This window comes from Hyalella azteca, unplaced genomic scaffold (genome assembly GCF_000764305.2).
Source record: "Hyalella azteca isolate HAZT.00-mixed unplaced genomic scaffold, Hazt_2.0.2 contig7276, whole genome shotgun sequence".
In the NCBI taxonomy this organism is placed as follows: domain Eukaryota; kingdom Metazoa; phylum Arthropoda; class Malacostraca; order Amphipoda; family Hyalellidae; genus Hyalella; species Hyalella azteca.
In genome coordinates, this window is record NW_025937404.1 from 257125 (window position 1) to 283458 (window position 26334).

General features: G+C 40.7%; 1 protein-coding gene across 1 annotated transcript in view; it reads right to left on the reverse strand.

Annotated features, from left to right (window-relative positions):
• The window catches only part of LOC108678171 (leucine-rich repeat neuronal protein 4), a 133542-nt gene that overhangs the window by 54092 nt on the left and 53116 nt on the right, over nt 1-26334 (reverse strand). The window contains exon 2 of the mRNA XM_018166527.2: nt 17248-17910. The gene's annotated coding sequence lies outside the window, so the exon portion shown is untranslated. The remainder of the gene's footprint in view (nt 1-17247; nt 17911-26334) is intronic.

A 26334-nucleotide genomic window follows, 5' to 3' on the forward strand; every position in this document is an offset into this window, starting at 1 on the left:
CGGCTGGACGCGCGAACTCTCGTCGTGGAGGCTTACCGAGCCAACACTTGAACGGGGCTGCACAAACAGCCTTGCCCTCAAGAGCCCTTCCAATATGCTAATAAATAATAGCTTTGTTCCTGCTTACTCATTTATCATAATAGGACGCAGGAGGCAACACCATTACGAGTCGTGAGGCTGCTGATGCCGCAGAGATCTGCTCGCAGACGCGCATCTAGTCGCCTCCTCAATGGCTCTGGCCGAGCATGACTCGACAAAAATCTAACTAAAAAATGACGAGACTCATGACAAGAGGCGGGCGCTCCATGCAGGGCACACCAGTGTTTAAAGAGAGCCTCAAAATTGACGGTAAACGCCGTTCCAATACATATACGGAAAATACCAAAATATTATACGGGGGTGTAATGAGAACTTGGCTCTAATTAAGGATACCAGGGAAATCAAGAAGCTCATTTATTTGTCATTGTCAGCACGCCATGAAACATTTGTCTCTTGCATGGAATCCACCACATCAGATGTATTGCTTCTGTGGGGAGCTCTAAGAAATTATCTACAAAAAGTCTGGAACTCTCTCAAGTATCGCGACCACCATCAACATGACATTTTTGTTAAGAATCTTGGATATGGAAAATTAAAAATCCATACATTGCAACCTCAGCAAATTACGATCCAGACATTCATTGTATCCAAGAAAAGTTATATCGCTATGCATGAAAATATGGCACAACAATTTCTACAAACGTGTAGGATAATTAGAGAATATGTGGATACACATTTCTGAAGTGATAATAAAGATGCTCCTTGTCACCTAGAGCCTGTTGATTATCAATACAATATTATTCGCGACAATACACAATCATTTTTTTGCGATCGGGATTTTTAAAAAATTATACAACTTAGATAGAGAGATTTTAGAGATCTAGCTAGAGAGAGATCTAAATTTTTTAACTTGAACTGAACACGGCAAATTGATTTCGAAAAGTGCACGCCGCGATGGTTTAATATATTTCATGTCAAACACGAACAATTTACTAACAACTAATTATCAATTGACTAATAACTAGTTTACACAAATTAAAATACACATTTTTCCGCTTGTCTCAGGCAAACAAATTAATAACAGAATGCGCAGAATGATCCCGTTTTCGGCAAGCTGTCATTATGGTGCATTATTCGATGGCATGAAACTAGACATGAATAATGATGGAAACGTAATGTGACCCCCAATTATGAACCGCTCTTATAAAAGAAGAGCGCTTACCGGCATCAAGTGTCGCCTGGAATGCATCTATGTCGGTAAGTTCCATCCAATTAAATAAATAAAAACGCTAAGTTCGGCTCGTCTTATAGATCGCAAAGCAGCTATATAGTTGCCATGCACAGCAGTTTCTGTGCACTGATTAGAGAAATAATAACGTACACACAGTGAATAGCGGAGGCTTGCAGTCAAGAAACGCAGCAGAAATCTTAAGTTTTCCAAACCTTCTAAAATAAATTGAGGTAGATTGCGTCTAAATCCGAAAAGGGTTATATTTGGTTTCAAATTTCATGTTTCATAGCAAAGAAGATGTTTTTAAAAACGAGTATGAAAAGCTCATTTAAAATTTGTATTGAAAATGTCAACAGTACGATCAGAAAAAGCAGCGCGAACAACTCAAAAATTTCGGTTCAAACTTCTTCATTTTATACTGAAATAAAACAAGTATGTTTTGGACCAGAGCGATAATTAGCCGAAATTTATGCGGGGCTTGGAACGTACGTAGAATTGTTGCGTTACCGTGGATCCTGCAGCTATTGAAGTGCTGCTTCGCGAGAGACTTTCATCAACCGTGAAATTGCAAAACGACGTTAAAAAACATCCAGACTTTTGTCCAACATTTGCTCTTATAGGTAAGACAAAATACGTCGAGTCTTGTTTGTTCGGAGACTCGCACTCGTGCGTATGGCAGGCCTTTTGTTTCGCGAGCGCGGTAAAGAAAAAAATCCTGGTTGATTTGTCTTCATTCAAATGATTCTTCGCCGTACGTATCGAAACGTTGAATCGAGACTGCCTGCAATGAGGGCAAATGTAACCTGTGCTCAGAGTATTAGTTCAAAATCAATCCACGGCAACCCTAGGTAACGCGAAAACGCGTCTCAAAAGAAGCCAGGCAATTTTGAAGGCGCTGGAAGGGTAAACGAGTTAGCGACAGCTTTCTTTGTTTCACCGCCGCCTTAATTAGCTTACCGCGGGCAAATGCCGTGACGTTGTTTCTGCAAGAACAACTGCAACATTTTACGTAAAAGCTTTACGTGTGACATTGTTACCAATGAATTGATAAAAAATTGAACATTGTATTGAATCCACTCAGTTATTTTCTGATAATCTCAATGTATTCTTAGACAGCTTTGAGCCTCCAAAGTCCACACTGTATGGATATATTAGCAATAGAAATGTGGCGGTTGTAAAATGTTAAAAATTTTATAAAATTCAAGAAATTGTTCCTAAATTTTCTCAGTGATGCAATAGAGTATTCGGAATAATCATTTATTTGTCCGAACGTGAATTATTTATAAGAAATAAAACTGAAAATAAAGTGTCGAAGTGTCGATTGTGAAGCCCAAAGAAATCGTAGATGACATTTCCGCCTCTTCCGTGTGCACCTTAAAGTGCCTCTTATTTGTATTGCAAGCAAATGTACACTCAACACTGTTGATGTGATATTCTACAACACCGTCGTTCGTATAAAAGGAATGACAAAATCAACGCGTTGGCCAACCGACAATCCTAGAAAACAATGCGCAGATCCGAAAGCAAAGATAAAAGTCGATTCGATTCGATCTCTATTATACTTTATTTGATATTTAATATACTTTATACTCATATATGCTTTGTAGGAGAAAAGTGCCCGAAATAGTGAGTACCTCAAGATTTTCGATCCGGAAGTGTAATTCCAGTCTTATTAAATGAAATAAAACTCGCTCGGAATATTTAAAATCCATGCTAGGCGTGAGATTCATTTAAAAAGAACACTAGATTTTTACACTGCTGTGGATGGTTTCGAAATACAGAGGTGGAACAGATGAGTTTCAAACTTCCGTGTACACAAAAACGCACATCTTTGAGACTTCATGCGTTTTTTGGTGCACATCAAATAAGATAGAAGATTAATAGAAACATGGAGACATAAAATCCCACAGAGTTTCATATCCACTGTAAGCGACCCAGCCAAGAGCCTCCGAGATTCCCCACAGAGCTTCATAACCGCTGTATCATATATCCAAAATCCCGCATATCATATATCCAAAATCCCACATATATCCAAAACCCCACAGAGTTTCATATCCACTGTAAGCGAACCAGTCAAGAGCCTCCGAGATTCGGGAAGAAACTGCAAGTCACGCGGGCCGAGGCGTCGCAAGGTCCCACAAAGCTATATAGGCAGCTGAACACAACACACGCCAGCTGCTCAAAATACTGAGCCAGCAAATCACCTTCAGGAAATTCCTCAGTCCTTTCAATGCAGGATAATTATGCGAGTCATATTTAGGGAAATGACGAGTAGCAGTGAGTAAATAAAGACAACTTTACCGAAGCACAACATTAAACCGCGTATAGCCTTACAATACATCGTGATGAATTCATACAATAATTCTTCAATTGAGAATGAATTGTCAAAAAGAAGATAAATAGAATTTACGAATTTACAGTACGGTACCCGACAACTCAATTTGCACGACTAAGAAATCAGGAGCTTTATCACAATCACCTGTAGATAATAATTTAATTGACGTAAGGGAATGGACAACTTTATCTTCTATTAAATTTCAAAGGCACCTCAGAATCTGCGAGCACTAGGAAGTGCGGGACTAATAGCGAAATTAATAAAGAATAACGTCTGAGGAACACGGGTGGCATTCGTTTCGCGCGCAACTCCTACATTTGGAATTACATTCAAATTTGTGTAGTGACTTTAAAGCGGATCTTGCAAAACTGGCGAGCAAGAGACACGAGTTTGACCATAAACACGTCCGTAAGTCACGCCATTGCCGCGGTAACTTCATTCAATGAGCCTCACCGCGACGGTATTGCATGCAAATCAGGCAAAGAGTGATACTCTTAGTTGAAAATAACCAGTGGCCGACCATGGATCAGCCAACGGCCGCCTGTAAGCCGAGCAACATCCGCGGCTAGCAGCGCAAGCCACGCCAGGCTAGCGAGTGGAGACGGGGGCGGCAGAGGGGCAGGCATGTCTTGTCCGGCCACGGGGCATGCAAACGCAGGTCAGAGGTCACGCCGGGACAGCGGGACCGCACTCTTTTGACTAGAGCAGCAACACCAGCGAGTGGGGGACAATTGGGGACTCGTTGGGGTGACAGTGAGCCCCGAGACATGGTCCTGTCTCTTGGTTGAGACGATACGAGGTGATATACGCAGCAGTATTGTGTCAGGGGCAGCAAGGTACGGTTTCATCCGCAATTGTGTTAGCCGGTAATGCAATCCTAACGTTTGAGGTAGGTTTTCGCGGCTTAATATTACGACAATTCAAGGCCTTCACGCGCCGTCCATACACGCCAAAAATCAAGCGGCATTACGATACTGCATCGAATTGAGATCCTTCATGTTATCGGAGTACAATCGTCTTACATTAGAGTTCCGACTGTTACAAATTAAATTTTACATCGAATTAAATCCTTTCGGTTGTTCACTGATGCAAGTTACACTGCACATTCCACTTTGAGCTCTGCCTTATCTGTCGAGCACAGATAAGAGATTGTGAGACATAGGTAAATCATGAAGAGTCTAAAGCTTCTTAACAATCACTTTATCATAAACAATCATACGGTAAAATTACATGGCCCTCATTTGGAAATTAACTCTTTTGTAGCTACTTTTCAAAAGCGTGTTTATGTGTAAATTATTGAACAAATTGTTAAACTTATGCGGCTGCATGTGGGCCATATCTCACAGCTATATAATTTCTACTGAAAATACTTGTCAAATATGGAATTGAGATAAGCTGACGGCAGAAAAATTCATTCGTCAAGATTTTGACTTTGTCCAAATGAATATATGGCAAGCTCTTATCGCTAACGACAGCAGCTCTCAAACTTTAATCCATGAATACATTTGTTTGCCAAAATAACGAAGATCTTTCCATATCTTATATCAATGACAAAGTTGAATTTGGAACACGCTCTTTGGGGCTTTTCAGTATCCACACGAGTTGAATGAGTTCACATTTGGAAAGTCCAAATCCACCTAAAGCTGTCAATATTCAGGTCGCCGAAGCACCCATCGAAATGAATTCCGGTGAAGAAAGCTGAATAAAAATACGCATCTCTGTGAATCGCAGCTAAGAGGGCCTGAGTCACACTCGACATGATCATGAAAACGCAATAAACCGGAGCCCAGCGCACAGGCAAGAGCGAGGTGCCAGATAAAGCATTTTATTGCACGCATCATGCACCGCGTATTGCTATACGCCGCGACATCACCGCGCGTGTCAAGCGTTAAATTTTACACTCGAAGCAGTAAAGTGGGAAATGAGGCTTTATGACCGGGGAAATGAATGCTCCAGGATTTGTAGCTATTTTATGGGTACTTTACATAAAGCAATGATGATCTGCAGTCGCAAAAACTCCCCATGCCTAGTTTATATAGGCGAAATTATTGGTAAAACTCAAATGGCAATAAAAGAATTAAATGTTCAAGACGATGATCAATTTATAAGTCAGATGCAAATAATTGAATTATATTAAATTATACATAACTTAAGTTTTCAGGGTTGTTGAAAATTGACAGCTTCTTGAGTTTGATAAATTATATTCGTAACTTCTGATTCATATGAATCATTTAATTGATAGGAAAATTTTTTGAGAATTGAATCATCTATCAAACAAGCACAAATGTTTTAAATATCCTGTCCGCGATTATAACCCATCACAGACCTGTACTCAAAAATTTATCATCTGATTTGCCAGCCTCAAGTTTAATTAAGAAGATAAGACTAACTAATTTATTGAAAATTTATTACGCAGTTAAGGAGAGATCAACTTTTATAAGTTTGTTCAATAACGAAGGAATCATATCAGGCCTTAAATTTAAGAAAAAATTACATTTGAGTCTCAATTGTAATCAGGCAGGCCTTAAGCTATTGCAACTATCGTTGACTGAAATACACACTCATAGTTGATCAGTTTTAATATGGTTGCCATCAAAACCGTCGTTCAGTAAGTACTTTTAACGTTACTTTCTAAATGTTCTCTCTTTTTAAATACAAACAATTAACAATTACATTAATTCAATGAACAGACGTATCACACAAGTATACGAAAATGAACTTGTAGGGATGGACGTATTCATGCATTTGCAATTCATTTTAAAATGCGGACGAATCAAAGATGTTGAGGATATTAAGATCAAATAATGAACCCGCGCAGTTATTCCTTCCTAAGAAGCACGTTATCGTAATTAAACTTGAGTCTTCAACAAAGCAAAGCATGAGAGTTTGTTGTGAAAAACAGAAATAACAAAATAAGTGAGGTTAATAATGTGAAGCAACGCATAATGAACGTGTAATGTGAGGGCAAATTTCAGTCTCACCATATTGAAGGTGCGCCAGCATATCGGTTATATAGAAGGCCACCGGACAGCCGCAAGTCTTCAGCGTAATGCTGCACTGGTGCTTCCAAAAATGCTCTTGTGATCCGTGAGCCTTTGGCAGTGAGAAGACATCAAGCGCACTAAGGCGAGAGCTGCGGAGTGGCACAGCAAAGTGGTCTGCTCACTGAACGAGTGGTCTCCGCTATAACGTAATGCGCTTGCAGCAAGACTGACTGATAGGAGGCAGCAGCACTACATGGCAAAGCCGTGCAAAATACACCGCGCACAAACTTGACTTTTCGAAAGCTTCTTAAAGGTTGGCAAGTACGACATGGGATGCCAGGCCATTAGTGGCTCGAGTGAAAGAACGGCTTTATATCGTCCAAAAGTCGAAGCGAGCAAGCGAGACACGAGTCAGGCATGGCGAGGGAGAGATACAATGCACGGTATTTGATGCCTTTGTAAAGCTGTGTAGTGAGTGGCAGGCGAAATGGCACGTCTTCTAACATTCTGGTTAATCTTGGTAGACAGCGGTGCAGGATAAATTGCTCGCTCGTGCATTAGCTACTACAACTCAAACTTAAGGGTTTAAAAATGCTTACTTATTTTGGTTGGAAAAATGAAAGATGACAAAATGAGCCGTTTAATGTGCTATTTTGTTGGAGCTGTGGGACTGTAATAAAACAATCACAATAGCAATGATGAGGTTGCAATGTTATAAATAAATTGAAGCCTTGATTGCACATTAAGAAGCAGTCAAAAATAAATAATCTGACAAGAATAACTTAAAACACATGGGGAAAATACAAGAAACATTCTAGTAAGCTAACCATACAAAAATTCTCACAAAATTTCGTCGGAAAGGGAAAATAAAAATGAGATGCACGAGAAATTTATAGTCATGGACGTTTCCTATATAAAAGATCTTGGTATGTATTGTACTGACCCCACAGAGGGTGAAGTCAATTCCATGTGCATGAATAATTCCATATGCATCAGCACTTGAAGAACCATCTAACATGAGCACCGTAGCGCTCATATTTACATCTACGATCATCATTATCGTATAACACTTTACCCTGCATGAGCACCGTAGCGCTCATATTTACATCTACGATCATCATTATCGTATAACACTTTTCCCTGCATGAGCACCGTAGCGCTCATATTTACATCTACGATCATTATTATCGTATAATAATTTCCCTGAGCATTGTAACGCTCATATTTACGTCAACGATCATCATTATCGTATAATACTTTCCCAGAGCAACTCAACACATTTATTCTAGTATATCAAAAACGTTTCAAGGGACTTAGCGGCATAAGCTATACTCGAGTTGGCAGCTAGTAATATTTTTTGAGGTGCCGTTACAGTAGCTGCGGGTATGCCGTGTTATTAGCTACCACTGAGCGACATGAGCGCCTGCCTGCACGTACAAGGGTCGTCGTCTGCTCAAGGAATAGAGTCAGCAGCGATGCTTGTACCATGTACAATGTAAGAAATTTGTCGTAAGATTAATGCTCATAAAACATTCAATGGGTGATGACTCAAGGTAGGAGTGATGCTTATAACCCATGTCATGAGTGATGATTTGTTAAGGGGTAGTGAAAAATATATGTGACTGAAAAAAAACATGACAGTGATTTATTCAAGGTTTCATTTTACATTTAAGTTTAACATTAGTTTAAAGATGTAACTATAACAGTCGTATGGGTATGGAAATATTCGATTCGGGTACAGGGTAGAAGTCGAGGTCGACAAGAGGTAGGGGTACAGGGTAGAAGTCGACAAACTAAACTTCCTTAACAGTTTGATGGCAAAATATAATAATAGCGGTTTCAGCGTTTATTAGGCCATGGGCCTGTCGCCGATTCTTAATATCGCAGTATATTCACAGCTTGTTACGGTCTCGAACGCGCAACTCACTGCTACAATTCTGCTGTGCTTCACCGCCCGGCCTCTTCGCCGATTCTGACCAGAAACTGGCGCACAGAGCTGGGATCGAACCCGCACCTCTCTGCGCCAATCTTGGTACTCGGAACTGTAACCACTGCAGGCCACCCTGCCCAGTGGTTGAGCGCATGCGATTCCTTCCTCCTCGCCAAGAAGTAGGCAAGAATGTTCACATGTAGAGAGGTGAATGTCCAAATATGTTTGATTTTGTTTTAATGCTCGTAGATGTTTGATAATCTGATGCATATTTATGTTGCTGCCTAATTTGCCTAAAAAGTGCTGCCTAAAATGTTTGGTTTGTGAGGTGTTTGGAGGTTTGGGACCGTACTATAAAAATATTTACGAATTCAAAACTCCGTTAGCCAATCACTGCATGGCTGCTTTTCAAGCTAAACGCACCAATCACAGACGAGAAATTAGTTACGACTACTATATAGGCAGTTTTAATAATGCGGCCCTGTAAGTTTAATATTTAGGATAGATGATTTGAGAATAACTGAGATCTGGAGGCCCCTGACTGGAGTTGAGGAGTCTATAGGAGATGAAGGATCAGAAGTCGTGACCAGGGAGCGCCGCCCCTCGCCTGATAGCTTCGCAAAACACAGCCCCCGATGCACAAAATATTTTAGACCAGCGCGCATCTGCTGCTAATTTTTATTGGACACCCAAAGCCATGAATTACAAACCGCGACGATCGATGGCATGTGATGAGGACGATAGCACGCAGGGCTCAGAGCAGCACAATTTAAGTCCAACGAACTGGCATGGCTCTCCTCCTGAGACATCACGTGTAAAATACAGCGCGGCTCTTCACAGGCCACGAGACGCTCTAAGGTGGTCCACGTCATCCAAAGCAAGACTTTTAATTATCCTATGAGTGGATTTTCAAGCAATATAAATGAAATTAAAGTTCACACATCTCTATTGCAAAAGATTTAAACTTGTTTTGAAAGTAGGTATGTTTCGACTAGATATTATATGTTGGCAAAATAAAATTGCGCAATTTTCATAGAAGTTATGAATACTCAAATTTTGCGTAACAGTTTTAAAGCCCATCGACGAAGCTTTTAGCCTGACAATTTCCGTTGGTAAAATCCAGCTGTTCGAATAATCTCAAAAGTGCATTCAGCTAAAACACGGTTACAACGTTTCATGCAGGATAAGGTTAAGTGAATCACTTATCGTCAGTGATAGGTCAAGAATATCATGAGTCAATTTATATATATTACACTAAATCAAACTTAAATGAGGATAGAAAAATGCGAATCTACAGCAATTTGTATTCGTTTAGTAGCGAAACATCAGTCTTTCGTGCCCGCTCAGTATATAGGCCACGTGAAGCTAAGCTTGGCCGGTCACCTTCCCGGGTGCTGGGCCAGTCATCGTCCCTCGTGTTCTAGGTCCGGTCACTGTCCCGGGTGCTGGACCGGTCACTGTCCCGGTGCTGGGGTGCTGGGCCGGTCACTCTCCCGGGTGCTGGGCCGGTCGCTGTCCCGGGTGCTGGGCCGGTCATCGTCCCTCGTGTTCTAGGGCCGGTCACTGTCCCGGGTGCTGGGCCTGTCTCTTATACACATCTAGATGTGTATAAGAGACAGGNGGCCGGTCACCGTCCTGGGTGCTGGGCCAGTCACCGTCCCGGGTGCTGGGCCAGTCATCGTCCCGGGTACTGGGCCAGTCATCGTCCCGGGTGCTGGGCCGATCACCGTCCCGGGTGCTGGGGCCGGTCACCGTCCCGGATGCTAAGCCGGTCAACGTCCCCAGTGCTGGACCGATCACCGTCCCGGGTACTGGGGCCGGTCACCATCCCGAGTGATGGACCGAACATCGTCCCGTGTGCTGGGCCGATCACCGTCCCGGGTGCTGGGCCGGTCACCGTCCTGGGTGCTGGGCCAGTAACGAGGCAGGGTCAGGGTGGCCCGCGTGATGCAGGAGAGCGGCCGCAGCACCAGCGCCGTCACGGCCCGCATTCGTGCGGAAAATCCCTCACTAAAAAGCGGCTGCGAGGACGATAAAAGAAGACGCCAGCACTCAACTGCGTGAGAGAGAATAACTCGAGAGCTCATAAGGAGCCAGGCTACGGGGGTTCGTCATGAAACCAAGCATTCGATTGTGCATTGAAAATAATAGCAGTTTTTATACGACCGTAGAAATACCAAGGCCTGGACATCAGAGCACCGCCGATGATTTCAAATACCTGAGTGGACGGGACTTGCAGGTAACACTGCAGATATTCCTTGTATAGATAGACAGACTTGACCGTTCCGTGCCTACTATAGGTCAGTCTGAAGAGAGGTCGTCCTCTTCAGGTCAGGTCGTTGAGAATTTCGACTTGCGCGGCAATTACAAGAATATTTCAGGTAATTCGACATTTGGTAACCCGCGTTTGCAAAAACGGCCAAAAATGCTCTAGATTTGAGTAATTTTACCTTGTTGAAGAAATTAACACACGTAAAATATCCTAGATACGTATAGCCTTGAAAAAAATGACCTTCTGAGAATGCACTTGCTTTTGCTTAATTTATTACAAGAAGATAGATTTCAACGATCAGGCAAAATTAAACTAATGAAGCACTACAATTTATTGACTGAATAATATTGTGATGTTTTTCAATTCACGTTATTTAAAGCGTCTCCAAACTGTGGCAAGTGAAGACAATGGACGCAATCTGGGCAGCGTCGTTCGGTTCGATGCAGACGGCGCTCGACCGAGCATCGATGGAGCTAAAACGAGCCTCACAATTGGTGTCTCTAATGCAATTCGCCTCACAAAAGCTCACAAAGAGCGTTGTTAACGCGCACTTGTCTCGTCGCAAAACAATGTATTGGATGCAGGCTTTTACTCCTTCACATGCGACTTGAGATCTATGGAGCAGCAATCACCGAAGATACGCGCTGACAGCATGGAGCTAGCAGCAGCACGGTCGGACGAACAGCAGCAGCCTGCAGCAGCACGGTCGGACGAACAACAGCACCCAGCAGAGGTTTCTAATAACTACTGAAAATAAAGCAAATAGTAGTAAAATTGAATGAAGAAGACGACAGTCACAAGAGCCGCTGTAACAGTGATGGCAGTCACAAGAGCCGCTGCAGCAGTGATGGCAGTCACAAGAGCTGCTGCAGCAGTGATGGCAGTCACAAGAGCCGCTGCAGCAGTGATGGCAGTCACAAGAGCCGCTGCCGCAGTGATGGCAGTCACAAGAGCCGCTGCAGCAGTAACTGAGGAGGCCATAACAACACAGGCCGCCATCATCAGGCTAATGAGAAGATCATCACAACACCTGCGCCTCCTGATGGCAGCCGCGGCCATAGCTTCCTCAATCAGCTTGTCGACAACCGCTTATACGCGGGCTTTGTTAAGCCTTCAATATCTAATACCTGTACAACATTATTCAAGAAGTATAATACTCTCAAAGAAAGGTACATTTATCGTGCAATGAATAGTTCATATCGATCGACACGTGAGAATTAATAACAGTTATATACAATTAATAAGAATAATTATATTATACATCTAAGATTATAAACACTTAGGCAAACAAGTTAAAACCAGGAGGACTAATATTCGCGACAAAGTGTAAAGCGAGAGAGCACATAAAATTTTTTCAAAGAACTCACACCTTTTAAGAGGGATTAATTGACAGCGAATAAATTAGTATGTCATTTTCTTATATTATAGGCATAATTCCAAAAAATAAATATATGCACTACAATACATAAGATTGAAGACTTCACGTCGCATAATCGTTGAACAAATCTGGAACCTGTAGTAATAGTCGGAAAGTTTTTTTTTTTTGCATTGAATGTATTTCGTGAGCATCAAAATACATTTGTTGTATACTTTGATAAAAAAAATAACTAGAGCAACACAGGGAGACAAAGTCGAAAGTTGTCTTGAAAATTTGCAGGATTTAGACAAGTGGCATGAAAATTATATTGCTCATTAAGTTGTCCGATATTACTTTGAAATTAGTACAAGTTTTTTTCACAAACGAGAAAAATATATCTTTGGAAAAAAAATCCAAAAAATCGAAAGCGTCAGTGTACGGACGGGCGGATATGCCTGATGCCTCGCAAACAGGGTACCGCGCACTCGTGCAGTAGCAAGCATTCTCTCTGTTCACTTGTGGGCATTGGGCAAAATTGTTTAGAACACGATTTAAACCCATTATATTTACTTTCATAATAGCAAGAAAATTATCATCAGGCAATGTGGAACGGGCTCCGCCTCATTTCCACTTACATGTATCGACCATTTCATTAATACTTATTGATATGACAGCGAGAAATGTAAAGTATAGAATTCATGGAATACCAATTATATGACGGATCTTCGTTGATTTTTAACCCTTGAGTATTTTCTGATTCCAGAAATTCAACGAATACCAAACACGCCAACCTTTCGTTGACAGATCGAGTATCCGATGATTTGCAGCTTTCGAGGAATTACTGCACTCGATTTGTCGCACACCTCCGATATATAAAAAAATATATAACTCAGTACTCGCTGCAGTGAGTAACAGAGAGCGCATTTTCTCGTCGACTAAAACGTGGTAACGGACAGACAGACAAGACGGACGGACGGACAGACAGACGGACATGGCGAGCACAATAGCGTTTTTTTCATAAATGAGAAGATGCGCTGAAAACATCACAAAATATTCACCGAGCCGTTTCATGAATGATTTGTTGTACTATTTACTTAAATTGAAATAAAGAACAAAAATGTTTGAATTATCTTAACTGATCGTTAAAACATTTTTTCTTCAAAGTAACTGCTGATGCAGGTTGTGCTTCACTGACTGAGAAAGAAAATAATAAATCTGAGGAACTTTAAACGAGAACCAAAAATTCTTGCTAAATTGGGACAGTTTCAGGAAATTAGAATTTTTTTTAAATTACGGAGATTTGCAACGAGAAAAATTTTCTTTTGCTTCTCCTTCGCTAGAGAATTCGGTTTATCAGAAGCCCGTTATTACAGAGAGTAAAATGTAAAAAGTCCCTCAATGATTGTTTACTTCTAAAATTTACTGCTTCTAGAATCCAGATGGAAGAAAATGTGCAATCTCTTAGGAGAAACAGTCCAGTATCACTACAAATCGAATCGAACACAAAATATATCTTAGGCTATGAAATGTATTCCACAAAATAATATGTTTCTTTCTCGGTGTACTCGAAATATTCCCCCGTCTTCTAAGTATGTGCTCGTAGCCTCCACTTGTACAGAAGTTCCTATCCGTTCATTAGGTCATACAAGCGGCGGAGACCTGAGATCAGCGGCGATCTCTGTACCAGCAGCGCAGTAAAGACTTGGATTTACCGCGACTACGCCTACAGCTGCTGACACTCTAGCAATGTCAGCCGCGATGCTGTTACTCTAGCAATGTCAGCCGCGATGCTGACAATCTAGCAAGTGTCAGCAACGCTGCTGACACTCTAGAAAGTGTCAGCAGCGATGCTGATACTCTAGCAAGTGTCAGCAGCGATACTGACACTCTAGCAAGTGTCAGCCGCAATGCTAACACCCTAGCAAGTGTCAGCTGCGACGCTGACACTTGCTGCTGCCACTCTAGCAAGTGTCAGCAGCAGTGCTGACACTCTAGCAAGAGTTATTAGCGATGCTGCAGACTCGTGGACGAGTTGGGATGCACTACATTACTATAATAGACTCGATTTATGAAATTTCGATCTTTAACATGTGCTTACAGACACTAACACTCAACCTTTAAAATGCTAAGAAATGTGAACAAACTATTCTTACGTGGGGACATTGGTGACATATGTCACTTGCCGGTTTAAATCCTAATTAAATTATAGAACATATGCACAAATAATAGCAAGTAAATTAGACATATTCATATATAAACTATTTGGAGTCTAGCTTCATGATCAGTTTGGAAGCTTCAAGAATACTAATAAAATCCATAGAAGTTACGTGGCCCAAATTGTAACCAAAATATATAAATAAAGGTTCGAAGAGTCCATACCAAGCGATTAACAATTTCAAACGAACAAGAATTGCAAGCGTTGTTAAGACCAGTATTCCGTTTTAAAAACCATAAACTAAACCAAAATTGTGAAATTTTAAACACCGGATGCGAGGATAAAATTTTAAAATCGCATTCAAGCAGAGGGAAGTCGCACTCTTTGGTTGACGGCGTGCAGCTGAATGAGGTCGATAGGCAAGTATGTTTCCTAATGTTCATTAGGAAACTTTGCATAAATAATTCGGCTAGTTCTTATCCGCTGAAAATTATATTAATCGATGTATTTAACGTTATATCGCGCTTCTATTTGTCACTTCAGGTTTCAATATTTTATGTGAAAATTTTGACGTTCTATTGATCATAATTGTGTTATTAAATTATTTGAACACGCTGTGAAACTGTTATTCGAAACCTCTTCACTGAATTAGTGAAATAGATCTGAATTTCAATAATTTTTAAATTCGGGATGACGGGGTTGAATGTGTGTGAAATGATAATGATTACACATCACATTTTTCAAATAACAAATTTCTTATGACCCAGAAAATTTAGAAAGCGAAAAATAAAATACCTGTTTAAAGACAACACTTCTAAAGAGACCAGTGTCTCCGATATTACTCATGTACAATGAATTTCTTATTTTAGTTGTAAATATGTTAAATTATACAGTTTTAATTTTTTTAACATGAAAAAAAATAGCTTAAATTCTTTTAATTACTTATTCTGTCCATTGATTAAAGCATTGTCTCCGACTTTAAGCAAGTGTGCACAATTTCTGATCTTATATCGATTATAAGAATGGTATCAGACAAACAAACAACCAAGAAGAAGTTTAGTTAAAGAAAGGCGTTGTAAAAAGAATAGAATGAAATAAAGAGATAAATAACAAAAAAAATCTCATTAAATTACCAATTAAATATTTCAAAATCCTGCTAAGCAAAAAGACTCGTCAAAATGTCGAACCATGCGATAAGAATGCAAAAGCTTTCCAAACTAAATGCACACAAAAATACAATGAAGTATAAAGCACCTATTCATGTTGGATCATGAATACTGATAAGTAATTTAGGTAGATTATACAACATGAACATGGGTATTGATGTGGCGTTACAAGTTTTAGTGTCAGGAACAATGTTTAACAAGTAGGGACAAGCCCACTCAGCAGGCCTCAGAGATGTTTGGAGTAAAGCGGGAGTCCAAAAAAATTATTTTGATTCGAAGTGAATTAAATTCAACCTTATCTGCTTTTCTTTTCAACAATAATACGAAGATAATATATATTATAGGATGAAGTACACATAAAATGTCATTCTAAGCATTAACTTGAACTTGGTCGTCATATCATGTGTCAGAATTCCACGCAAATATTATTGTACTGGTCAAATTCCCGACGTTTTGTACAAGCCAACCACCATTTCAAAACAAGGCGCAGCGCAGCAATAAAAGTCAAATTGATGCGTCGAGACGTGCGTCTTGAGCCCAAAACGAAGGCCTCTGGTCTGTCCAGAAGAATAAGTCAGAGAAAATAATTCGTCGAATTCCGCGAGGGAGTCGGAGTGTAAATTGGAGAGCACTGGAGGGCAGACGCCAAGTTAAGGGAGGTATAGTGACACGCTAAAATAATGCTAAAAACAACATTCTCTGGCCACGGCCAAGCAATTAACAGAGCTTCTGAGCTAACAAAGCCCAATAAGAAGAGTCAAGGAGCTCCAAAATATCGCCAGGCTACGATACTGGCAAAGCTCGAGGCGACCAAGAAGTTGCATCCAGAAAAAAAACAGCGCTCTCCACCCAATCGATGATTTCGTTTCAGCCTGTTAACCAACTGAGATAAATTTGCCCGAGGTAAAGACAGCTAGACATCGCCTGGTGTTATTTCCTATTTAACGCCAAAACAGAGAAGCGCCAGAAGCAGGATACATTCCCTCGACGACCAAATGCAGGGCCATGTTTTATTTGGGAGTGCAATAAAGTGCCCTGAGTTTAGCAGGAGCGCAAGAGAAGCCGGTGCAACAGCTGTTTTATGACCAGCTCGATAATCTTAAACAAGGAGGCAGGTCGTTAATGTCGCAACACAATCTGCAGGGTCGCCAACATCTCGATATAGCATGTTCTTCATATGCCTCTGCTTGAAGGTTCTTCAGAAGTCAACTCTGTTTTGTTCGACACGCAGAAGACCCGCAAATGCTAGACCTGGCATTTCTGTGCGAGCGTTCTCAGCATTTGCCGACTTAATTGGAAGCCAACTTTATATATTTAGAGAAGCCAGATTACTCCGACCCCTCGGGGGAACAAAAGTGACCAAAGACGCAGCGCTGCAGCAGTAAATTGGCCAAAGAGATGCGAGATTTAGATGACGTTCGGCGAGACACGAAAAAGCGTTAGCGTTCTAACACGAAGCGAGCCCCTTAAAACTCTCAATATATTGTCTGCTCGGTCAGTGCGCACGACAAAACATATGTTTATAGCTGAACAGAACAAGCCACATCTGCTAGCGAGGTGTAAGAGAGACCTTAATAGATATCACACGAGATTTATTTCAGCGTCGCGCTTGCATAAGCCAATTACCACTATTGCAAGGTAAGCAACGTGATCAGCCCAAATATCTGATCTAAGGGAAAATAATATTAGGAAAAAATCTCTGAAAAATTACTTTATAAATATTGTAAATAATCTATAGAAGATCTAAAAAGAAAACAACTAAAATATAATCAACTCACGAAATGGTAGAGAGTAGAAGACGTCGAGCTTGGGTTTATTCGTATGAATTACTGCAGACTTGGTAGTGTGCAGTCGGAGTGAGAACTTCGTTGCGTTTAGGACGCAGAATATATACGAACAATTGGATGCAAGCAATTAGCTAACAGACACGCATAATTAAGTAAAATATTTTCAAAATCGCATTAAACTTCAAACAAAATTTCAGAAAGATCACTCCTACATTGAAACAGTTTATGAGTTCGTAAAATACATCAGAGTCGAGTGAGTGATGTCGTGGTTTTATAAAACAACGCTAAGAAAATTTACAGAAATATAATTGCTTTACTGCAGCATTTATCGCTGTCACTGCATGGCTTTTCTGCGAGACACAACTCAGTTTGCGCGTTAAGTGTACGTTTAGAATGAGCGAATTAACACTGCACGCTCTTCACTGTGATCTATTCAACAGACATGCAAGCCAGCTTTTGGGCCGAGATAAATATGTGAACCAATTAATTACATCAGTTTTTCAGAGGCAAACTTCCCATTGAGATGCGTACAAGATAAATTTAAAACCTATCCTATCAAGCAATTGGATTTAGTTACTTCCACCTTACATATATAGTGACACACTGCCGCTTACGTAGTTTGATTCTCGAGCAGCGTTGGCAGCAATGCAGAGTCTGTAAGAGAAAGAAAAGACAATGTTAATGAGCGAAATTATTGCAAAACAATAATTTGCCATCGAGAGGGATGATATTACTATTCACAAGACAGGGATTCAAATTTAGTAAGGGATTCTACGGTTCTTCAATAAAGTTCAATTACTTTTAACTTAGCATTTATTTAGAATTGAAAAGAAAAATCAAGTCCGTGGACATTATATAGGAACAATAACATTAAATATAGCAACATTAACACACCTAAAAAATAGTGTAGACAGCTGTACAAAAAAGAATAAATCAATCGTTAGAAAACTGTCATTATATACGGAAACGGCAACCGGAATTTTCATCTTTAAGGAAAGAAAAGTTAACGTGTTAAATTTGGAGACCATTCAAGCTTCACGAAAAGTGAGTATCACAGCAGCTGAAAGTTATCGATACAATTTATATTACAATACACAGCACAACAATAATATAAAAAAAGAATTTATACATCTAACCTTCCAACATAAAACTTAACCTGACACAGCGGTACACGGTCTCCAGGTTTGTGGGAGTGTGTTGGGAGTGTAACCTGACACAGCGGTACACGGTCTCCAGGTTTGTGGGAGTGTGCTGGGAGTGTAACCTGACACAGCGGTACACGGTCTCCAGGTTTGTGGGAGTGTGCTGGGAGTGTAACCTGACACAGCGGTACACGGTCTCCAGGTTTGTGGGAGTGTGCTGGGAGTGTAACCTGACGCAGCGGTACACGGTCTCCAGGTTTGTGGGAGTGTGCTGGGAGTGTAACCTGACGCAGCGGTACACGGTCTCCAGGTTTGTGGGAGTGAGCTGTGAGTGTGACCTGACACAGCGGTGCACGGTCTCCAGGTTTGTGGGAGTGAGCTGTGAGTGTAACCTGACACAGCGGTGCACGGTCTCCAGGTTTGTGGGAGTGAGCTGGGAGTGTAACCTGACACAGCGGTGCACGGTCTCCAGGTTTGTGGGAGTGTGTTGGTAGTGTAACCTGACTCCGTGTCACTTGGTCACCAAGGTTCAAGCGGCTGCCCCGCCAAAATGGGCTCGAGTTCCTCTAAAAAATTACAGATTCTATTGAGACGGGAAATTAGACGACGGTTGGATGGACAAAAACTCAAAGCAGGCTAGGGCATGACCGCCTCGTAGCTGAATTTCATTGGAGGCCTCATGAAAATTGCGAGAAGTTTTAAAACAAGAGTTCATAAAATTGAGCGAAATTAAGACGCAGCTGCGAGACGCGGCGCTCACGGTGAGCTTAGGGCCATGTTACTGCATCGTATTTGATGAAGAGTGAGACCTTCAGTATTATTCTGAACCATATTTAGTTTATAAGGGGACTTAGACCTTTAGCTAAATAGTTAGTGCTCACAGTAATAATTTGTATCATATTTATTGGAACTATACTTATATACCTCCATATTTAGTGGAAAAAATGTCTCCAGTAATAATATGTAGCATTCTGGTGAAGAAAATTGTTCTTCTGATAATAATCTGCACATATTCATTGTAGTAAATATGCAATCAGTAATGATCGATGTATCAAAAATAGTGGAATTCCTATCCAGACAGAATTCATCAGTCTCATGCTCAAAGTAGCAACCTGAATTTGAATTATGTTATAATAGGTGGATATAGCTAACTGCAGCTTACTTACTCCAGCAATAAGTCAGCGGTGAATGCCAGAGCGTAGGTAGAATAACTCACAGAACATTGAAGAACTTGCGATATTGACTAATGCGACGTCAAGCGCAGGAAAGCCCGAGTTTAAGCGCTTCTCCACAGAAAAATGGCAGAACATCTTTGAGGATAAACAGCAAATATGTAAATCACGTAACGGCGAAGATCTTAAATTGATCTTGAACCCTCTAGAGAAGCATATACGTGTTAATCTGAACATTTTTTTCCATTGTAGGATAATTTATTGAAGTAACAATTGAATAATTCAAGTTTTAATTCTCTTCAGGTTTGCGCCATGGAGATTTGGTGAGCGAGAGATTTTGACTCTCGCACTCATCTCCCGGGTTCGAGTCCCTTTGAGGAAATGGACTTTCGGGAAGCTCAGCTCATGGTCAACTCAGCCAGTCATTCAATTTTGCCTGATAAATGAGTACCTGGCTTGTCCAGTCTTGCTTAATGCAATAAAATGGTTCTGACGGGTCAGTGAACCAGTGATGGTCGTAGAACTACACTGAGTGCCCTTAAAAACTGACCTATCGCATACCTCGCTAGTCGCTACTGCGAGGACGGGGCAATTACAACAACACGCAACACAACAGAATCTGAATAGTCGAATGAATGCCTATTTGTAAGTTACGATATCGTTCATTTGTATGTGTGTAGGTGCTTGCAGGTGTGTACTCTGTTGGTTGCATGTGTGTACTTGAAGGCTCTGTTGGTTTCTAAACACATTGGGTATTAACCAATATTCATTTGTGCGCATTGATCTTCATCAATCTGCACAGCGCGAGGCTCTGGTGAGGAACCACAGGACGTGAGAATCATGATGTCATTTGCTGATAAAGAGGCAGGGAATAAAACACATGACATCAATTTTTTATTACCATTATAGCAGCCTCAAAAGATTGTTAATTTTGCTTAAGCCATTGAGATCCAGTGTAACATAAATTTGAAATAATATTTCAGCCAAGTATTTCCCACACTTACTTCGCCAAAAAATTTCCATATGCGGCGCGTGCTACACGCCAGGTATATCAGCTCAAGTGTCATCTAACAAATTGACCTCAGGTTTTTAGGATATTTTTAATTACTCATAAAGTAAGTCTGGATGATCAAGACTTGAATACCTAATCATAAGACCGAATATTTTATTCAAATTAAAAACATTTGATTAAAATTAAAAGAAATTTAAACATTGCACTCAACAGTAAGCATTACACTACAACACATTAAACTCGGGTAATGAGTTGAAAGGGAAACGCAATTAAGGTACGTATAGAAAACAGAACAATTTAGCTAGCTTTAATTTTAGTGCAAATTCATGGATCGAAGAAGAAATGTAACAAATTTTTCAAGTGTTAATGAGGTTTACGTCGAAATCCAATTATAGCACAATTTTACCGTCAAGGTTTAATTCAAAATCTCGTAGAACCTTTGCGTTCATCCTGTTAACAAGAGTATGAAGCATTCAAATGGCAAGTTTAAATTAGCAGATATCGATGATTTTTCTTTTGGTCAAAAGTAACATAGAAGAAAATAATCAAGATCAATTCCTTAAATGATCAAGATCTGTGGCGCTACGGAGATCTGCGTGAAGTCGCTTGGCAGTTGAAATGCCGGGAATAAATCGTCGTTGAGCTCATTAGCTCGAACCCTCGACAGCACGAACCCACATGACACGCGAATAAGAGCACGCAATAATAAACATAAACTCATTGCCGTGTCGTGAGCACGACGAGGCGTCAGCGCTGCCCTGGCGGAACGGAGATCATCCTCACCGTACGAGCCAGACTCTTGCCAGACGCGCGCCCCAACATACTGACTCTTGCCAGACGCGCGCCCAAACATCACGAGCCAGACTCCTGCCAGACGCGCGCCTTAACATCATCGCATCACATCCCGGGAAATTCAATGTTCTTCCGCGAACGGAACAATGCGGATCGGATCTCTACGAAAACTGCGGTCGATTTTACGGGTGTTCTTCTAATTATGACTTCGCCCAGCAAATATAATGGCTAAACTGTGACCAATTTCTGCTCCAATCTTAAACTTCCTCACAGAGTTAGGAGTAATTGCACAACCAGCGCAAATCGATTTTCTGCTTCGGTTCAAGGTACCGCGATACGTGCATTCACGGTAACTGTGGGCAGCCGCTGCTCATGTCCCTACGTCCGTTGAAATGTTACGGGGCGCACGGTAACCGTGACCATGCAATCACAGTTCTAGTATATACTTATTCAAATTCAACGTGTATTGAGTGCACATGCACGGTAAGTGAGGCTGAGTCTTAGCTTGTATCCACCAGATTTCCGTCTCGTTGAGAAATGAATTTTGGTAAAAATTGGCAAATGGGATGGCTTTAAAATTAATGGTAACCTTTCCAGCAATTCAAGTCTAAGATATAGTCTCATTGGAAGATGTCAATTCCAGTTGGAAGAAGATCAAATTGCGTTGCAGGAGTAGGAGAGTTAATGGCTGTAAACGGCACCGTATTTCGTAGCTGAAAAATAACATTCATAAAAACAGCCTTCGACGAAAAACAGCTCGATCCTAAATCGAATTAATGTGCCCAGAAAGAACGACACTTTTTCCGGCAACAACAAGCAGAAAGTTCAGTTTGGCATCGAAGTGTCCACACAAACGCTAATTTACAGACAGACGGTAAAGGAGTTGCAGGAGTGTCGTCGTAAGCCAAATAAGCACTTGAATGTCATCATAAAATTGATAGCAGGTTCACACCAACTTAAGTCAACACAGCTTAAACAAAGACGCCTGTGCCAGAACCCATAGAAGAGCGCCACAAGACAAATTTTGTCTCATGCCACCCTTGCTTCGGATGCAGATTTTTATTGAAGTAATTTATTGAATTGAAGATATTCAAACGGTACTGATACTCATAAAGGTCACTATTTCCATCACAAACCTCTTCGAGATGTAACGTTCTATAAAGGTGACCAAAAAAATTAATACCTGGCTATAAAATTAGGTGTGAAAATTCTGGAGCGATTAAGTTGAACGTGATAAATAGCAAACTTCACTTCCTGGCACGGAGTAGCACCTAATGATGAAGTTTTGCCTAATTGGAGTTAAATAATCACGCGGCGACTGGACCGCTTAACGTATAATAGGACAGCCCCGGGGACTGCATGCATAATTTCGTCGATGTAAATCAAGTTTCATTCCCGAATCTCTGACGCCAGATCCACGGTTCAACCATTGCAACAAATTTTATGGACATTGGAATTTATGATAATTCTTGCAATTTAATGAACTGTTGAACAATTACACAAAAAATATCAATAGATGGCGTTCCTCGCAAATTGAAAATCCTATGATCTGATGACCAATGCTTTGTTCACAAGTGTGAGATTATTCAGAAGTTTACATTCTATTCACAAGATAATTAGATTCATTTCCCAGATCAGCAAATTTGGCCTTTTCGAAAGGCATTCCGCTTCGCTAAAGAAATTCACTCCGATGCAGCGAATAAATCTGCGGCAAATTGCAATTTTTCCCATGAAGAGCAGTTAAGACTTTAATTAATAAGCACCCAAGTTCAAATTAAAAAGGAATAGCATATTTATCTATTAATGTCACGGATTACCTAACATGGAATATCATCAATGTAGATATTTCATGAAGCCTTTAGAAAGCTAATAATTTTTTGAGTTAGTAAGTACAATTTAGGAACGTGTTGTACAGACATGGAGGTCTCAGCTCCAACTTTCAAGCTTTCTATTCTTCGGGTTGTGCTCCTCGAAGTGATGATGAGGAGCTGATGTTCACTGGATATTGACCAATGATATATTCCCGATCTTCCTATAAATTGAGGGCAATCCTTGTAGCTTGAGGATTAGGAAATCTAGAGCGCCCGCACCAAAGCTCTGCTTACTGAGCCCCAACCTCCATCAAACAAATTCATTCGCAAGAATTAATGTCAGAAGGGAAGTTGGCTTTATTCAACAAACCATGCCAGACATAATACAAACTTGCATTTGCCAAAAAAAATAAATTTAATTACGGTGATCGAAGTTCAATGAGTCCGTTCATCACTGTGTCAGAAAGTGGACCAGAGCAAATATCATGCGTTGAGTTCACCAGGTTTAGACATTCTGCAGTTCTTATGCACCTATACCATATAAGTGCAATAAACATAGAATGTGCCCCCAAAAAATAAAGCTAAAACATTGCTGGTAGCTCTTAGACTTTTGATCGTTATCCGCAAAGCTTGCAACCGGTCCAGTTTTTAACCCTAGGCATAACTGGCTTTTGCTTCCGCTTTCAAGATAAATTTCACAGAAAAATCACCAGTTGAATAGATTTTACAAACACAGATTAATAAAAGGCATACAAGCTCTATCCGCGAATGCAAAAATGTAAAAAGTTCGATCTGTACAACAAGATATTAAGGTAGCGAACGGCCAGCGTGGTAATTAACGAAAATATAGAATAAATGGAGAATTGTTGAACGTAACAAGCAATACAGACGAATATTTGGTAGGGTTGGAAAATTATCCTCCGCATGACCCGACGGTAGGCGATTATTAATGACATGCACCTCTCATGTTTGCTACGCATTCACGCGTATTAAGTTAAACAAAATGACAATCAAAGTTCTAGCTTCTACAGTAAAAAATTTTTCACGAGAAAAAGCACAAACACACATCACTTTGAGAGCAATTGTCGCATCGCATGAGACACATTTACTCGTCTCGCAGCAATGGTCCACTAGGAAAACTACTGTTAAAATTCTGCACCGAAACATAAGGCACATATTAAATAAGCGATTCGTAACAACAATACTCATATGAATCATCATCTCGGATAAATAAACATTGCTATGAACAAATACGTGTAGAGTGGACAGCGAACAAGTAAATGTTAATCTTGCGTCCTTGAACCGTGAATGTTACGCGCTGCCGTGTTAATTGTCAATGCGAGCAGTCGTAAAATACGGCCTTACATCGGTCCCGGATCCCTTATTCCATTACTGAACCGAACAAAACTCGTCAGGGGATCTTACGAAGCACATAACGCTCAGAGCTTCGAATTATTTTACAGCCATTGTAAAATGCTGAGTGACTTCAACGAAGCCTGGCCAGCCCAGCTCGAGTGGAATGTTGTTCACACGTCTTTTCAGGAGAACAAAGGTCGTTAAAGGCATAATAACTTCAAAGCAAAACTGACATGCCCGCCAAATTTAACATTGTTCAAGTTTGATTTAAAGTCCCATATTTATTCACATACTTTTAACAGGTAAAATACGGGAATAAACTTCAAAATATCATAGTTGACTTCACATGATCTTCAGGATTACTTCATTTAAAGTTCAATTGTACTCAACGATGGCAAGTCAAGTCACAGTTTCCCTGCACTGTACTTAGCAACGTTGAACATCGAACGCTTAAAATGTTGGACGTCTCGTCAAACTTCAATGGTCCAAGAGATCGTGAAAATTCGATCAGAGTGAAGAAACGAATACCGTAAGTCGATTATTTTGCGATAATAATAATTACGAATTGTATTGCATTTGGTATCATGTAATTTCATTCCAAAAATTAATGGATATTAAATTTCGGATGAAGAACGATAATAACTATTGTGTGTTAATGGAAATCTCACACTAAAAAATAAAATTTAATTATTATTGACTTCGCGACGACACGACTGACATGAACGGATTATTCCTTTTAATAATTCACCTATGTATAGGCAGATCATGACGGGAACCACTAACAAGAAGTTTCAAAAGCAAACTTACGATGCCTTGCAAGTCGGGCCGGACACGACGCTGTATAGTGTCTTTTCATTTCATTATACGTATTTACATCCCCATTTCACGAAATAATTCATATATTTTATGTTCATTGGATAGTGTTAAACTCCCGATCAAACTATAAAATGAGGGTACTATTCCTGTAGTACGAAGATTAGGAATAAAAATTAATGAACCAGCTAATTAATTAATTTCTTCAATTTAGTAGTAATAAACCGACAGAAGAGCCCTAATTAGGACAATTATTCTTATATTTGCTTATTTATATCGAGGTCTTTATTCAATTAGAATATACAAGCTTTATTATCAAAAAGGGGATAAGGAATAACAGAAATTAATAAGGAGAATCCCAAATTGCAGGAAATATCAAGCAAGGGCAACGGTGTGCTAATGGCATAAATTAAGATTTGCACATGGCACTCAACATAGAAATTTAACATGCCATCAAAAATTAGATCTTATCAACCTGAACGAATGCCGCAAAATTTTTCAGGATATGTGTGTCCACCTTTGGGCACGTTTACCAGATGGTTTCTGGGAGAGTTGCGCAGGCGTTTGTACCTGAGGAGCAGATATAAGGAAGCATGTATTAAACACTGAAATAAATATTTCACGGTTGAGCGGCGCAAGACAATGATTGTCCGGCTACCTCCATCACAGCGCTGCTGCCTCCTGCCTCTGAGCGGTGCTGTGGCTGCTGAGGCTTGCTTAGGGTGCTGCTGCTGAGGCTTGCTTAGGGTGCTGCTGCTGCTGCTGAGGCTTGCTTAGGGTGCTGCTGCTGAGGCTTGCTCAGCGTGCTGCTGCTGAGGCTTGCTCAGCGTGCTGCTGCTGCTGAGGCTTGCTCAGCGTGCTGCTGCTAAGGCTTGCTAAGCGTGCTGCTGCTGAGGCTTGCTTAGGGTGCTGCTGCTGAGGCTTGCTCAGCGTGCTGCTGCTGCAGAATCCAGCTCGGCTTGCTGCTAAATGTACAAAAC